Raw genomic sequence first — 14,893 nt, 5'->3', positions numbered from 1 at the left:
TATGGTAGGTCTTAAAGGGTTAAATAAATATCGTCAAATAATCGAGATCTCAATTTCAGTGAAAATAATCGTGATTATCATTTTTGCCATAATCGAGCAGCCCTAGCGTTGAAGGACATATCCTGGTCAAAAATGACTCCAAGGTTCCTCACAGCGTTACTGGAGGCCAAGGTAATGCCATCCAGGGTTAGACACCATATTTCTAAGGTTTTCAGGGCCGAGTACAATAACCTCAGTTTTATCTGAATTAAGTGTTAATTATTAAAAATCATGATTAATTCAGGCAGGTTATTTTGTGTGACCTCGTGTAAATTGAGGATTGTGCTTACAAAGCATTTATAAATAAAAGTGAGCAGTATGTCAAGACTCAAATGTCTCAGTTATCTTCATAACAATAAACACTGCTTGAGGTTACCAGACTACTGAAAAAACCAGAGTCAAACGGCACATTCTGGAAAGAATGACACACACTGAGGCCCTACTGCCACAGAGTACGTTCACCTTAAATATGCTGATAATACAAAAAACCCAAAACACTTGTATAAGACTATCACAACACAAGCCTGAATGTTTTATAGAAATTCACAAAACGTTGCAGACATCATAAAGAAAGTTGGGTTGAGTGCTCTCAAGTTAAGCAAGTTTAAGTTAAATTACCCACTGCTGTGCTTTCATAACACAGGTGAAATGAAAGAAAAGGGGTGGGTCTTATCTTAACCCTACAATTCCTTTGTAAGCTAAGAATTTCACCTGGATGAATCGTATGCATTTGACTACATTTACATCCAAATAATACAGGCTTGTTTCTTTTTTTAAGAGTTGTCATTATGAGGTTGGACAAACATGAAGTCTAAGCTTAATAAAACACATTCACCCACTCTGAGTTAGAAATGTAGTGTATATATTTTTGATGCTGTAGCGTGACATTCCAAGCTTCCACACTATTGTGGAAGCTGAGATTCTCTGTTGCTTTAAACCAAGATTTGAAATCATGCTTCTATCAGACAATCACAAATGCACTATTGCATTTGAAACATGTGACCCTTGAGGGGGGGGCTGGCATGCTGAACCGAACAGGTAAGACTAATGATGTGCTGGTGACCTGTGAGTGGAGCATATCAGTCATGCGGTGCTGTGCTGATCCTCCATCAGGTGGATCTTCACTGCCTTCCTGTGCTCTGATCCCACAGGGAGCAGCAGTGGGGCTGTGTCCACTCAATGGCTCACTGTCCTCTTGTGAATATCATTAGTGTCTTCTGTAGATTCGCCCACTGTCTCTGCACCAACAGATCGAGCTGCTCTCTGCAATTATAGGCGTGCTTCAGTTGCTTGGGAAGGTCTAGCTTTTCATCATCTTGCTGACGTAGCACACATTTAATGGATTATTGCATTGATAACTTCCCACCTCTTCTCTTTGACCAACCTTTGATTTCTCATCAGGTTTGACTGTCTAACATTCAGGGGAAAGTGGAACAGAAAGCTTCATGCTGCACCCTGACATTCACCTGCTGCCACCACGACACATACAGACGCCATTCTGTCTGCCTCTTGTATGATGTATATGCTCTTATACTTGAGTGCACTGACTTTAGCACTGTGAGTTCATCCGGTTGTCGAGTAATGACTTAACAACCTCTGGCCAATTATCAAAGTCACTATTTGCTACCTTTGAAGGCCAAAATGTATTGATCAGGCATAACATTATGAACACTGACAGGTGAAGTGAATAACACTCATTATCCTGTCAGCATTGCACCTGTTAATGAATAAGATAGAGCACTCAATGCTTATGTGTTAGAAACTGGAAACAACGGGCAAGTGTAAGGATTCGAGTGAGTCATGGAGGGTCATGTGGGCTTTGTCTGATCTGTAGTGGTCAGTATTAAGAAAGGGACAGTTCAAGGAAGGAACAGTTCAAGGAAGGCGCAGTGATGAACCAATGACAGGGTCAAGGCTCACTGATGCATGCTAGGAGTGAAGGTCTGTGAGGTCTGATCCAACAGTATGTGACTGTACAGCCTCAGATTAGTCCGAGTGCTGATGCTGAGCCCTGTCAGTGCTGGAAGCATGAACAATGGCCACGTGAGCATCAAACCTGGACCATGGAGAAATGAAAGAAAGCGACCATGTCTGATAAACCATGCACACATTTGCATGCGTGTACATCACCTACCTGGGGAACACCTTGCACTTCGATGCATTAGGGGAAGAAGACTAGCTGGTGGTTGCAGTGTGATGCTTTGGGCAATATTCTGTTGGGAAACCGTGGGTCCCATATGATTGTGTGCTTAAGATAAACAGATATTTTTATTTTTATTTGATGAGGCATCAGCAGAGTTGTGAAGACAAATTGAGAAAGTCCACCAAGAATAAAAGAAAATCCAATGTGAGTGAAGCAAACTAAAAGTGGATGGTCCAGAGAAAATACACTGGTTGTACCACCACTAGTGATGGCATTTCCGGCTCTTTTTAGAGATCACTAAAAAGAGTCGGCTCTTTTGGCTCCGAACCGGCTCTTCAGGTTGTTTTGTTGCTTTAATTAATTTATTATTAACAATAATATAAAATTATGCACAAAAGGAATTACTAACGTAAAAAAAGTGGTTTTATTTATATATGTTTATATATAAATATATGCGGTGGCCCCTAGAGACAAAACACGTACAAACTCCAAAACACATTTCTAGCATGAACTGAACTTCCAAAGCAGAGCTACTAGATCACTTAAATTACACAATTGAAAGCATGTGTGTATTGTTTGTGTATTTATACACAGGCACTCATATATATTCAAATAATTTTAAAAAAAAGTTCATTTACCTGTTATTACCACACACCAAATCCGGTCGTTGGTACTTGCTGGCTTGTGTAGCCACAAGATAACAAAAGCTCAACACTGCGCCCAGCATCCTGGAGCACTTCTGTTGTCTTTTGTACGTGTTTTGAGTTTTTATGTGCTTCGGAGTTTTTATGTGCTTCGGAGTTTGTACGTGTTTTTACGTGTTTTGGAGTTTTTACGTGTTTTGAGTTTGTACATGCTTCAGTGTTCGTATGTGATTTGAAGTTTGTATGTGCTTTGTCTGTAGGGGCCACTGTAAATATACTTTTATTTATTCACTCCACATAAAATGTAATAAATAAATCATATAATACAAAAATCAACTATTCACATTTCAACTTTTAACTATTTAAATTTTCAGCTTTTTCCTTTTACAAATTTAAAGTGAAAACAACACAAAACACTGCAAACCACAACACAATTAAATATAAATTATAATATGAAAACAAAAAGAACATGCATATTCTCTGTCATATGGGCCTGCATGAATAAACTTTCTGAATCCTTTATCATCTGCAACCGAAAATAGTTGTGGATGATTACTATACCTTTCTAATGTGACGTTGTTGTCCCTGGCTCTCTTTCTCTCTCTCTCCCTCTGGCTCTGTTCCTGTGCTACTGAGTGTAACTACCGCCCCTCCCCCCTCTGCCCAGCGTAAAGCACAAGGCTCGCGTGCAGAGTAAAGCGGGAAAAAGTGCGAGAGAGAGGGTGAGAGAAAGAAAGAAAAAAAAACGACGTGACGGCTCCCGATAAGGAGCCGGCTCGCGTCGTTCACATCAAAGAGCCGGCTCTAAGAGCCATTTCGTTCGCGAACAACCCATCACTAACCACCACTCCCCCAAAAGTCTGACTTAGTATTGAGCTCTGTATGTCTTAGTTGATAAATGGGTGGCTTTATCATATATTGTATTTAACAGCATTTTGATAATGCACTTGATCCTGGGTTTTGTGCAGAGCAAATAAATATACCAAATGCAATTCAAATGAAAGATCCGTGATTGCATCGAGTCAAACATGTCATTTGCTTTGTGTATCTTTTTGGAGTAACCCACTGAACTGACTAAACTACTGGGCTACCCAGTTTTACTCAGTTTCTACTTTATCTACACAGCAATAGATTCTACCTGTGACCTGGATTTCTTTTTCATTTCTGAGAGCATTTTTACCCCCTTCTCAAATCTTCTGTCCATGATTCTATCAAATTACAGCAAAAGTGACAGGAAAGACTGTGGAAAGTTAATTATGTCTGACAAGGCAGCCAGCTAACGGGCTAACGCCACAGGCTGAACTGTGTCTCCAGTTCATTTCAGGTTATTTCACATATGCATGAATTAAATTTGTGTAATGGCTTTCTTAGATTTTCCAATGATATAGAGGAAATTAATTCATTACAGTCTGTGACTCATTGTGAGATTCAAAATGAAGTGTCACAGAGAAGGTGAAATGCATGGAGGAGTGAAATTAAAGTTTAAAGAATTAATTGTGCCATTTGAATTTGGCATACAGACAAATTAGAACTACTACCCCACATAGGCAGCTGATTTATCTGGTCATTGGTGACTTGATAAAATCAACATATAGCCTAAAACAAACAAACAAGGACATGATATCCCCTCAGCCACATTCTGGTGAGAAAGGTCGAGCGTGTGTCTGATTGAATACATTTCCAATTATGACAAACATCTTCAAGCAAGTGCAATTGCAGACAAAAAACAAAAACAACACAGCAGGGCAATGACAAAGATCAGTGTAGTCCAGCACTAAAAGCATGCAGTCTTAACTTCTCCTTGGGGCTTTTGTGTGTCATAGGAGTATGAATGCAGATTAGTTTGCACTTGTGTATAGAAATTCTTGTATGAGTGGGTGTGAATGGGTGAATGAGGCATGTTGTACAGGGAGTGCAGAATTATTAGGCAAATGAGTATTTTGTCCACATCATCCTCTTCATGCATGTTGTCTTACTCCAAGCTGTATAGGCTCGATAACTCTTTATTGTCATTGCACAGTCATACATAGTACAGTAGTACAATGAAATTGGAAAACTGTCCTACGTCGGCACTACATATAACACAACACGACACGATATGACACATCACAACAACACAAACAACACAACACAGTATATTAACTTAGTAATAAAAAAGAAGAATAAGTGTATGTGTATTGCACACTGTTATTATTGCACATTAATTATTATTGCACCTTGTTATAAATATTTATAACAAGGTTCGCACACGCTTGGAAAGGTCACGTGACTGCATTAATATTTCTTGTTTTTTTTGGCTGCCAGGAAGTGGCCATGAATGTGTGTATACATAAATATATATGTATTGTAGGAATACAGCTGGAAATAAGCTGAGGAAAAAAGAGTGTTTTGGGGGAAAGAAATGATAAAGGGATGACTATTATGCCTAGTGGGAGAGGCAATGGGGTATTAAAGGAGGCCATCAGGGCCTACCTGGGCATACTGTGAGATGTTAGTGAGGGTAACCTGCAGACTGGCTCAGCTGCTTGTGTTTTGTATATAGATTTTTTGTTTTGAATTAAGTCAGTTGTTTATTTTCTCTGTAAATAATCTTTTGTGCACCTGGGAGGCCGGCAGAATAAACTATACACACTGAGTGCTTCCTGACTACGCCTGGATTTGTTCGGGAGAAGTTTAGGAGAGGAGTATTCTAAACATGTTTGCATTAATCCTGACTGAACAGTCTACAGGCTAATATTTAGATATATAAAACATATAAATCAATTACTATTTCTCTATATAGCACCAATCACAGCAACAGTTACCTCACGGCACTGTGCAGTCATGTTGGATCAGGAAGAGGCCATTCCCAAACTGTCCCCACAAAGTCTGGAGAGTGAAGACAGAGAATCGTGATCGACTCCAGAAAACACATCTCAGCACCTCTGTATTCCACTGCAGTAAATGTATGTAGTAAAATGAAGAAGCTGGCATCCAACAGTCTGTGTCTATTTCCTGTTCCACATTCTGTACAGTCAAAACAACTGTTCTGGAAGAGCAACTTTTTTAAAAATGTTAACTTTTGTAAAACCCCAAAACAAATCAAAACAAGAAAGGACAAAGGCACAAGCCTGACTCCTAATTGCAGAATGTCCTTGTTATTATATTAAGTGCGTGATTTCTTTTGTTGTCACTGTAGAGCCAAATGCCTTTTTTAAAAAAAAATATCTGCTGCTTCTTTGTGTTCATATCAGCAGCGGCGTTTAACAGATTTATTGCAAACAGACAAAGCATCAGCTGACGCACATCAAGTGTGGGACTGAACATGAAAAAAACAGACGGGTTTCTATTCATTTGAATAGTGTACCTTTGTGTACATGCTACTATCCATTTGTCTTTAAGAACAGGAACTGGGCAGAAGAAAACGATATTTCCAGGCAGTGAACTTTGTGTTTTTAATGTTTCCAAATGTGTATTTTCTGCTAGTGTTGCACACATGTACTTATGTTGTTTTTATGCTTAGTAAAAGGACAACAAATGATTGGAAGAAGGGATTTTTTGAGGCCTCTGCCAACTTAAAGTTTCTTTTTGTGCTTCGTTACCTTCTTTGTGCACATTAACCAAACAACCTTTTTGACCTATCAAGAACTGCATTTATGGCATATATGGAGTGTTTCTGCCAGACACACCAGTATTCCTGACAGCTCAAGCCGGTTTAAACTCCGCAGCTTTCAGTGCTTTGGCTCTGCATTCATACTGAAACTAATACAGTCTGGTGTTACGGTTTCCACTGACCCGTTTTATTTTTCTGGTCAATCAAACATGTGATTGTTGCAAAACCTAAAGTTTGTTTAAAATGGTTCCAAAATAAAAGTTACTGTTGAGCCATCAGCACAGCACACTATGCAAGTCTTGGTTTCCAAAAAGAGGACAGTTTGCCTAAATGAAGGTTCCCCTCTTCTCGACCCGGAGTGGGCAACATGTTTAAGGGCATTTAAATGTTTTACTTTGTTGTGTTCTGCTGAATTTATTGGTAAATGGACTGATTCTTACATAGCGCTTTTCTACTCTCCCGGAGTACTCAAAGCGCTCTATACAGGGAGTGCAGAATTATTAGGCAAGTTGTATTTTTGAGGAATAATTTTATTATTGAACAACAACCATGTTCTCAAGTGAACCCAAAAAACTCATTAATATCAAAGCTGAATGTTTTTGGAAGTAGTTTTTAGTTTGTTTTTAGTTTTAGCTATTTTAGGGGGATATCTGTGTGTGCAGGTGACTATTACTGTGCATAATTATTAGGCAACTTAACAAAAAACAAATATATACCCATTTCAATTATTTATTTTTACCAGTGAAACCAATATAACATCTCCACATTCACAAATATACATTTCTGACATTCAAAAACAAAACAAAAACAAATCAGCGACCAATATAGCCACCTTTCTTTGCAAGGACACTCAAAAGCCTGCCATCCATGGATTCTGTCAGTGTTTTGATCTGTTCACCATCAACATTGCGTGCAGCAGCAACCACAGCCTCCCAGACACTGTTCAGAGAGGTGTACTGTTTTCCCTCCTTGTAAATCTCACATTTGATGATGGACCACAGGTTCTCAATGGGGTTCAGATCAGGTGAACAAGGAGGCCATGTCATTAGTTTTTCTTCTTTTATACCCTTTCTTGCCAGCCACGCTGTGGAGTACTTGGACGCGTGTGATGGAGCATTGTCCTGCATGAAAATCATGTTTTTCTTGAAGGATGCAGACTTCTTCCTGTACCACTGCTTGAAGAAGGTGTCTTCCAGAAACTGGCAGTAGGACTGGGAGTTGAGCTTGACTCCATCCTCAACCCGAAAAGGCCCCACAAGCTCATCTTTGATGATACCAGCCCAAACCAGTACTCCACCTCCACCTTGCTGGCGTCTGAGTCGGACTGGAGCTCTCTGCCCTTTACCAATCCAGCCACGGGCCCATCCATCTGGCCCATCAAGACTCACTCTCATTTCATCAGTCCATAAAACCTTAGAAAAACCAGTCTTGAGATATTTCTTGGCCCAGTCTTGACGTTTCAGCTTGTGTGTCTTGTTCAGTGGTGGTCGTCTTTCAGCCTTTCTTACCTTGGCCATGTCTCTGAGTATTGCACACCTTGTGCTTTTGGGCACTCCAGTGATGTTGCAGCTCTGAAATATGGCCAAACTGGTGGCAAGTGGCATCTTGGCAGCTGCACGCTTGACTTTTCTCAGTTCATGAGCAGTTATTTTGCGCCTTGGTTTTTCCACACGCTTCTTGCGACCCTGTTGACTATTTTGAATGGCTGCACTTACAGCCACACAGTGGTAATATCACCATGTTAGTGTAGAGGCTTATAAGTAACCTTGCATTCACATTTCTTTCTTTAAATATAGGAATTTATTTACAGGACAATAAATAACTGGTTTTGGTTTAGTTAATTCACATATCCACATAACACTGCATTGTGCCCCGACAAAGTGTGGAGCCTAAAGTGGAGTTTGAGAATTGGTTTCAAAATGACCTTAGTTGAGGTTGATGGGAAACCATTAAAGGCCCTTGTTGACTCAGGAAGTACTCAGACTCTTGTGCACCGAGACTTTGTACCCGCAAATAAAGTTAATGTGGAGACAATCCCTGTTCGCTGCATTCATGGAGATGAGAGATCATATCCAACAGCAGATCTGTACATCAAGGTACAAGGACAAACGTATATTCTAAATATTGGTGTTGCAGAGAATCTGCCATTTCCAGTAGTGCTGGGTCGAGATCTGCCTGTGTTGTTTGACTTGCTGAATCCTAGTCATACATGCAATGTTGCAGTAACAAGAGCTCAAGCTAAGAAGAAAGAGGAGTCCCTACACCCACTCCGTGCCTTGCCCTTCTATGATGCGGACATAGAGACTGCACCCGGGAAGTCTCGTAAGTCACGTGGACAGAGAAGGCAAGAGAAGTTTCTACATACTGCTGTTCGAGAAGCTCCTAGCACAGAGCCTGAGTTACCTTTGGGTTTCAAAATCCCTGTTAATATTATTGAAATGCAACATGAGATCAAGAACGTTTTTACACATTAAGAACAATCAAATAACTTGCTGTGTTCGAGAAGCTCCTAGGCACAGAGCTTACCCTTGAGTTCTACTTTAGACGGCTTTCAAACTCCAAACATCCTGTTAATACCTCTCATTGTCAACCATGCAAACGATAAGATGATCATATCTCCCATTTTCAATGCATTATCAAAATCTAATCTGCAATTCTCATCGACACCGTCATCTGGCAGAGAGAGAATACCAAGTGGAACTAATGAGCAAAGACAATTGAACACGAGTATAGGACAGCTGGCAATCACTACAATATACATAATTTGTACACACTCCTTTGTGCTTTGGTTGTGGACGAGTTAGTTTTGATGGGCACATAGGTATGGCGAAATGGCATTCCCATAAATCATCGTCACAGCTCTGGGTCTCAAAGCATTCTCGGTGACGCCTAAGGCATGGTTATGGGTTTTTCTCTTAGTAGGCAGTCTCCAAGAGAGTGTGTGTGCCTCTTCTCCGGTCTTGGAAAGAGGGCAATGGGAAGCTCCTATATTCCATGTGGGACATGGCTTCCGCTTTGGGGTGAAGACAAAGAAATATATAGAAATACGCACGCAAGTGGAGGCTCGCTCTGACATTTGAGGGATATACAATATCTGCCCATATATCATTTCAAGGTATGTGTACTGAGGATAGTGCTAGGGCGCGTTTCAAGGTTGCCAAAAAACTAGTATAGGAATTTTTTATTTAATAATCCTGCACAAGACAATTAGACTTGCGTCTGTGCCTAGCATGCAAAGTAGATATCAACTAATCTTGGTTAAAACACACTCCACTATACAACGCAGGAGGTCAATCCTGACTCTCAGAATCTCCAATAACCATATAAATTATCAAGCCCTCAAACTCCATTTAGTGTGAACAAGGCTTAAGCCGAATAGTGGGATACACTCATAATACTAGTACTGTGACGCTTCAATCCTTAGGAAGGACGCACAAGGAGGAACTTAGAAGTAGTGGCATAGAACCTCGTATGCTACCAAATGAATAGGTATGGAGATGGGGGTACAAACGCACTTCTAACGATAACATAAAAGCTAATAACACCACAGAAAGCCGTACTTATACCCTTGTAATTTGATCGACTAACTTCCAATCAATAAGGTCTCCGAAAGTCTATAGTTGGTGACACACTTCTTGTAGTCATCTTTCATATCACAAGTAGCTCCTGCCTCTTCTCCGCCACGCGTGTTGTGTTCTCTATCCTCTTCTCTGGTGCTCTCGTTGTAAGTATCATCTATGGGGATGGGAAAACTGTCAAGCTAAGGCGGTTAACGGCTCAGAAAACATCAAAAGATTATTCATACATAACAGTGGAGACTTTATATGTCACAATATATTGTTGGCTTGTCGACAAGCAGTGTGTTTTATTACATATGCATTCCTTGTGTGTTCACAAGTATGCCCATAGAGGATTCTATATATTGTCATATCACGACATGCAAAACCAGTCAAACACAGCTGCCTCAAGGTGCTTCTATAGATAGAAGATGCGGCACCTGACAACCAAGCAGTGGCATCATGTATACCAGTCAGTAACCACTACTTCCAGATGAACAACGACAACTTGTTAGGGGAACGTGAGAGTGAGGAGGGAAGCGTGGGGAATCAGTGCGCTCGTCTCTATAAACAGGGACTGCACAACTTTCTTCCTGGACTATAGTAGAGAGAGTGACTCCCAGCGGGGGGCGCGTGTCGTGGCAACTAGGTTCTGGTCTCCTTTCAAGCGCAAACCCCTTGTGGCGACTTATTTGGGGTGTATTGGGCGCCAGAAGAGGGTGGAAGACAGGAACGATAGGCAGACCTTCATGTCTGTCTGGTGAATGTATAGAAGGGGCCACGAAGCAGTTGTGGGTGATGGGATGGAACAGCATTAATTGAATGTACAATTGCACGGAGGAGCGGTCTAGATTTACTGTTACATAAGTGGAGTGGGATATAGGTGGTCGTGATTGAATTATGGATAAGTCTTCGCTACATGACGCAATGGTCGGAATCGGTGGATGCGACGAGACAAGATTCGTAACGTTCTATTGACCAGGGAGGCTGGCTACACTAAGAGGCGAGGAGACTCTCACAAGAGGCGATAGCATAGGGAGTTCACAGCAGCCATCAACAAGATAAGTGACTGGTGGCTTACTGAAACAGAAAATACAGGGAAGAGGTCTTCTGGGAAAAGGGGGACGACACCTACATCTTGAAATAAATTATGAAGTACTATGGTGGGTTTGATCTGTAAAATCGAAGCTGCTGGGTGCGGGTATTCGCAAACGTGGTCATAAGACAAGGGAAGATAGAGGGGCTGTTCAGCTGAAAAACACTGCGCGAGGGTCAAGGCGGCCCATACCTAGATGTTTTACAGACAGTATAATTATTTAACATTAGAGACTATAAAAGCAAAAACCACGCGATGACTAGGGTGCCTAGAAGCGAGAGACTGATATGCTAGAGTGGCTCGCTAAACCTCACGTGGCTTGACCTCAGCAAGTAGTTAACTACTGCACAAATAAAACAAGGTCATTAAGGCTTAATAAGGAAATGGGTGAGTAAGATCGGGCAATAATATAGTGCTGTAAGGAAATTGGTGATGTGAGGATGACGTGTTCTGTGTGAGGAGTATCGCGCTAATTTCTTTGTATTGGAAGAAGGCAAGAGAAGAGTAGGAGTGAAGGAGTGAAAAATACAAGAAAATACAATTCTGGAAGGCAATACTAACACATCCCTCTTTACATCCAGTCCATGTGTCACAGTATGGACTCTCGGGGCCTTGGATCTCGAACCACATCTTCCTGGCATATATATGGAGAGTTAGCGTGGCTAAGGCTTTGTCGCATGTGGGAGAATTAATTCTTTGTGGGTGGACATTATCAATGTTAAGTATGATATTGTAATTTTCACACCGCTAGTAGTAATCCTGCCGGCTAGAACGAAGTAATAAAACATTGGCTATGTTGGAGAACATCTGAACGATTTTTTTGCAGTGTTCTGCTCAAGAATCTTGGGACAGACGGCTATACTTCTTATATGTAAAGGGGAGATGTTAGGCTGGACGAATTCAAATGGGATAAAGAACAAAATCGATGTTACGTATTTTCTCGTTTAATATGTGCTACTCTGGAAATATGGGACACTGGCTCGGTTGAAAAAGAGGAGTCCAGGTTCTCCACAGTGTACGCATGGATGGCTGGAAGGCCTATTGGATCCAGATTGCTAACGCACGTTAAGAATAGGTGGTTAAGATAACTCATATTTGATTAGAACGCTAATATTATAGAAGAGGAGTGCTAGTCACACATAACACAGTTTTATTGGACATTAAAGAAGCGGCAGAATAGAGAGTAGGGCCCATCCCACGGCTCTCTGTTTGAGCATAGTATGTTAGAAGATGAGAGCCAATGTCTCTAAATCCGTTTCTCATGACTATCAGGTGTTTAAACCTATGTAGGAATATATTGGCTGATGTATTTATCTCATGGCTTCGAATTATGATTAATCATACCACTCACACGATAGAAACGGTGCGCGCGAATTCATCAATCGATAGTAGAATAAAGATGTAGTGTCTCTTAAGTCGGCTCCTTTTCGTAGATGATGACTGAGCACGATATAGCGCACATGGCATGATACATACAAATAGACGCTCTGGCAATGGGTTTATTGGCAGGTACAATGTAAACCAGAATTAGAGGTCGTAGCACTCGGGTGAAAAAAGCCGCCTTGGTGGCCACCGCAACATGATCTTGAAACCTCGAGTGTGTGTGAAGCACGCTGTACCATCTTACATGCCTGGGGCCAATTGATTGGGGTGAGTCCCTTGATTTTAAGAAGTCATTAGCAAGCCTTTTGGGGAAACTTGACCAAAAACTTGGCCGCACTGCCTCGCCAGTACTTGTATACCTTCAGAGCAGCAAGCATTTTTCCAGTCGAGACTACTGAAATGAACCAGATAACTGTCTATGAATAGCGTTCATTAGTAATCAGTGTATGCTCTGCAAGGCGTTGGAACACTATCTGATAAGATGACTCTGAATAGGTGGAACTTATCAGGTTTAGTCACGAAGGTATACAATACAACACAGAGATGTGAGTCCGGAAAGCTGTCAGAGGGGACACAATCAATGGAAAAGAAATCAGCCTGTAACCTCTGGTCGCAAGGTTAAAGCTGATAATTTCGGTGGGTGACTGGTGAGCGTTGAAGTCTCTTGAAACCTGACTGAGACTCTTGTCCAAATGGGTAATGCCATCTTTCCTGTTCTAGGGTACGCACAATGCTAAGTGTGGACTATTGGTTAGGTTGTTCTCGAAGCGAACTCTCGTCACATCTAATCAGTAGATGGAGCACTTTTGGGTTTTTGGTGATATGATTTGGAAAATGTGTTGGAGATTGGCCTATAATGGTAGATGACATACTGACTGAGGATTCTCAGAGGGAAGTGCGGCATATTAATGTGTCTTTTTTATGAGGTAAATGGCATCATTTTAAACATAGAATGCCCACGTGTTGAATCGCGGTCCTGTTGGTGCACACATAGAGAGCCAGGAATCTAGACTGTATAGTCAAGTATAGGTGTATATTGATAATCATGGCTCAGGATTTAGGGATTAATCGTCAGATACTTAATGAGATGGTTTATGGAACTTCTTTTGAGCAGTTTTGTGCCTCAATCGCGGAATGGGTGTCCCGAACACCAGGACGCAGCGTCATGAGATCTGTGGGCTTGTGGAAGGAAGTCTGACTGGTGACGAAATTAATCGGAAGTCCTTTCACACATGAGATCATGCAACCTGAGAGGATACAAAGGTTGGGAGAGGAAAACAATGAAGTGCTAAGCATATCTAGACGATCTAAGTGGTACTAATTGGTAGACAGCTGTTAGCACTCAGAAGTATACCCTCTGTGGGATGAATTATGTGGTAACATTCTCTGAGTAATTTTTGTCAGTCACACAGTGATCATCAATTGACATAACTCTATATTGCTAGTGAGATAATTTCTTTTGAGTAGTCAATATTTCATTATCTAGAGAGTATAATTATCACGTATATCATATGGGCAATGAGGCTTGTGGATGCCCTCTCAGAAAGAGAGGGAGATCTCGGACTTATGTTTTGTTAGGCTTTGTGGGTTTAACAGGTGGGATACTCGAAGGACGTGGAAAGACGCTTGGGGGTCTATGTTCTTCATTCAGTTTTTGGCCTCTCAAATTCAGCTAGTATGAATCAAGCGTAACGGCCAAGAAATTTCATTCTTCAGACTGATGCCTCAGAGAGAGGATTGGGAGCTGTTCTGTTACAGGGACCGCCTGGAGAGCGTCATCCAGTGGCCTTCATCAGCCGAAAGCTGTTTCCGAGGGAAGTGCGATACTCAACCATCGAGAAGGAGGGACTTGCCATCAAATGGGCCCTGGACTCCTTTAGGTATTATCTTCTCGGACGGGAGTTCATATTGGAAACAGACCACAAGGCTCTTCAATGGATAGAGAGAATGAAGGACACAAATGGAAGGATCACGCGATGGTACCTTGCAATCCAGCCATTCCGGTTCACCATCAACCACATCCCCGGCAAGGATAACTGCACTGCAGACTGTCTCTCTCGCTGTGAAGAATTATCCAACAGGAATTTTCAAATACTTCTGATTCAGAGACCTTAGTTTCGCACTTGCGAGAACGCTCATTCCACAGCTAGGTTCAGACGATCGTCAACTGAATAGCTCGGACAGCAAGATATGGACAATCCATTAACAAAGGATCAAGGATAATTGCAGGACTGGCCAGCTGCAGACTTCGTTCGCTTTGCTAGGTAAGATGGTCCTCACAGGGAGTGTAATGAATGCTGAAGAGGGGGAAGTGTTGTGGATGGGCTTGAAGCTAAACTGTTGCTATCACTGAGCTCCTACGCTAGTTAGCGTAGTGGTCAATATCACCATGTGGGTCATATAATGGAAGGATGAGTAATAGAGGCCTTAAATTCAGTA

At 41.4% G+C, this 14,893-nt stretch overlaps 1 long non-coding RNA gene across 1 annotated transcript in view; it reads left to right on the top strand.

The window, feature by feature from the left end:
- Positions 1-14,500, top strand: part of LOC121815879 — a 14,643-nt gene extending 143 nt beyond the window's left edge. The window contains exons 2-3 of the long non-coding RNA XR_006055443.1: positions 7,366-7,369; positions 14,155-14,500. This is a non-coding gene — a long non-coding RNA (uncharacterized LOC121815879). The remainder of the gene's footprint in view (positions 1-7,365; positions 7,370-14,154) is intronic.
- The last annotated feature ends 393 nt before the right edge of the window (positions 14,501-14,893 follow it).

Source organism: Haplochromis burtoni, unplaced genomic scaffold (assembly GCF_018398535.1).
Source record: "Haplochromis burtoni strain Fernald_Lab_line unplaced genomic scaffold, NCSU_Asbu1 Contig_345, whole genome shotgun sequence".
NCBI lineage: Eukaryota > Metazoa > Chordata > Actinopteri > Cichliformes > Cichlidae > Haplochromis > Haplochromis burtoni.
The sequence above is the reverse complement of the archived record's forward strand: the minus strand, read 5'-3'. Positions and strand labels throughout refer to the sequence as shown.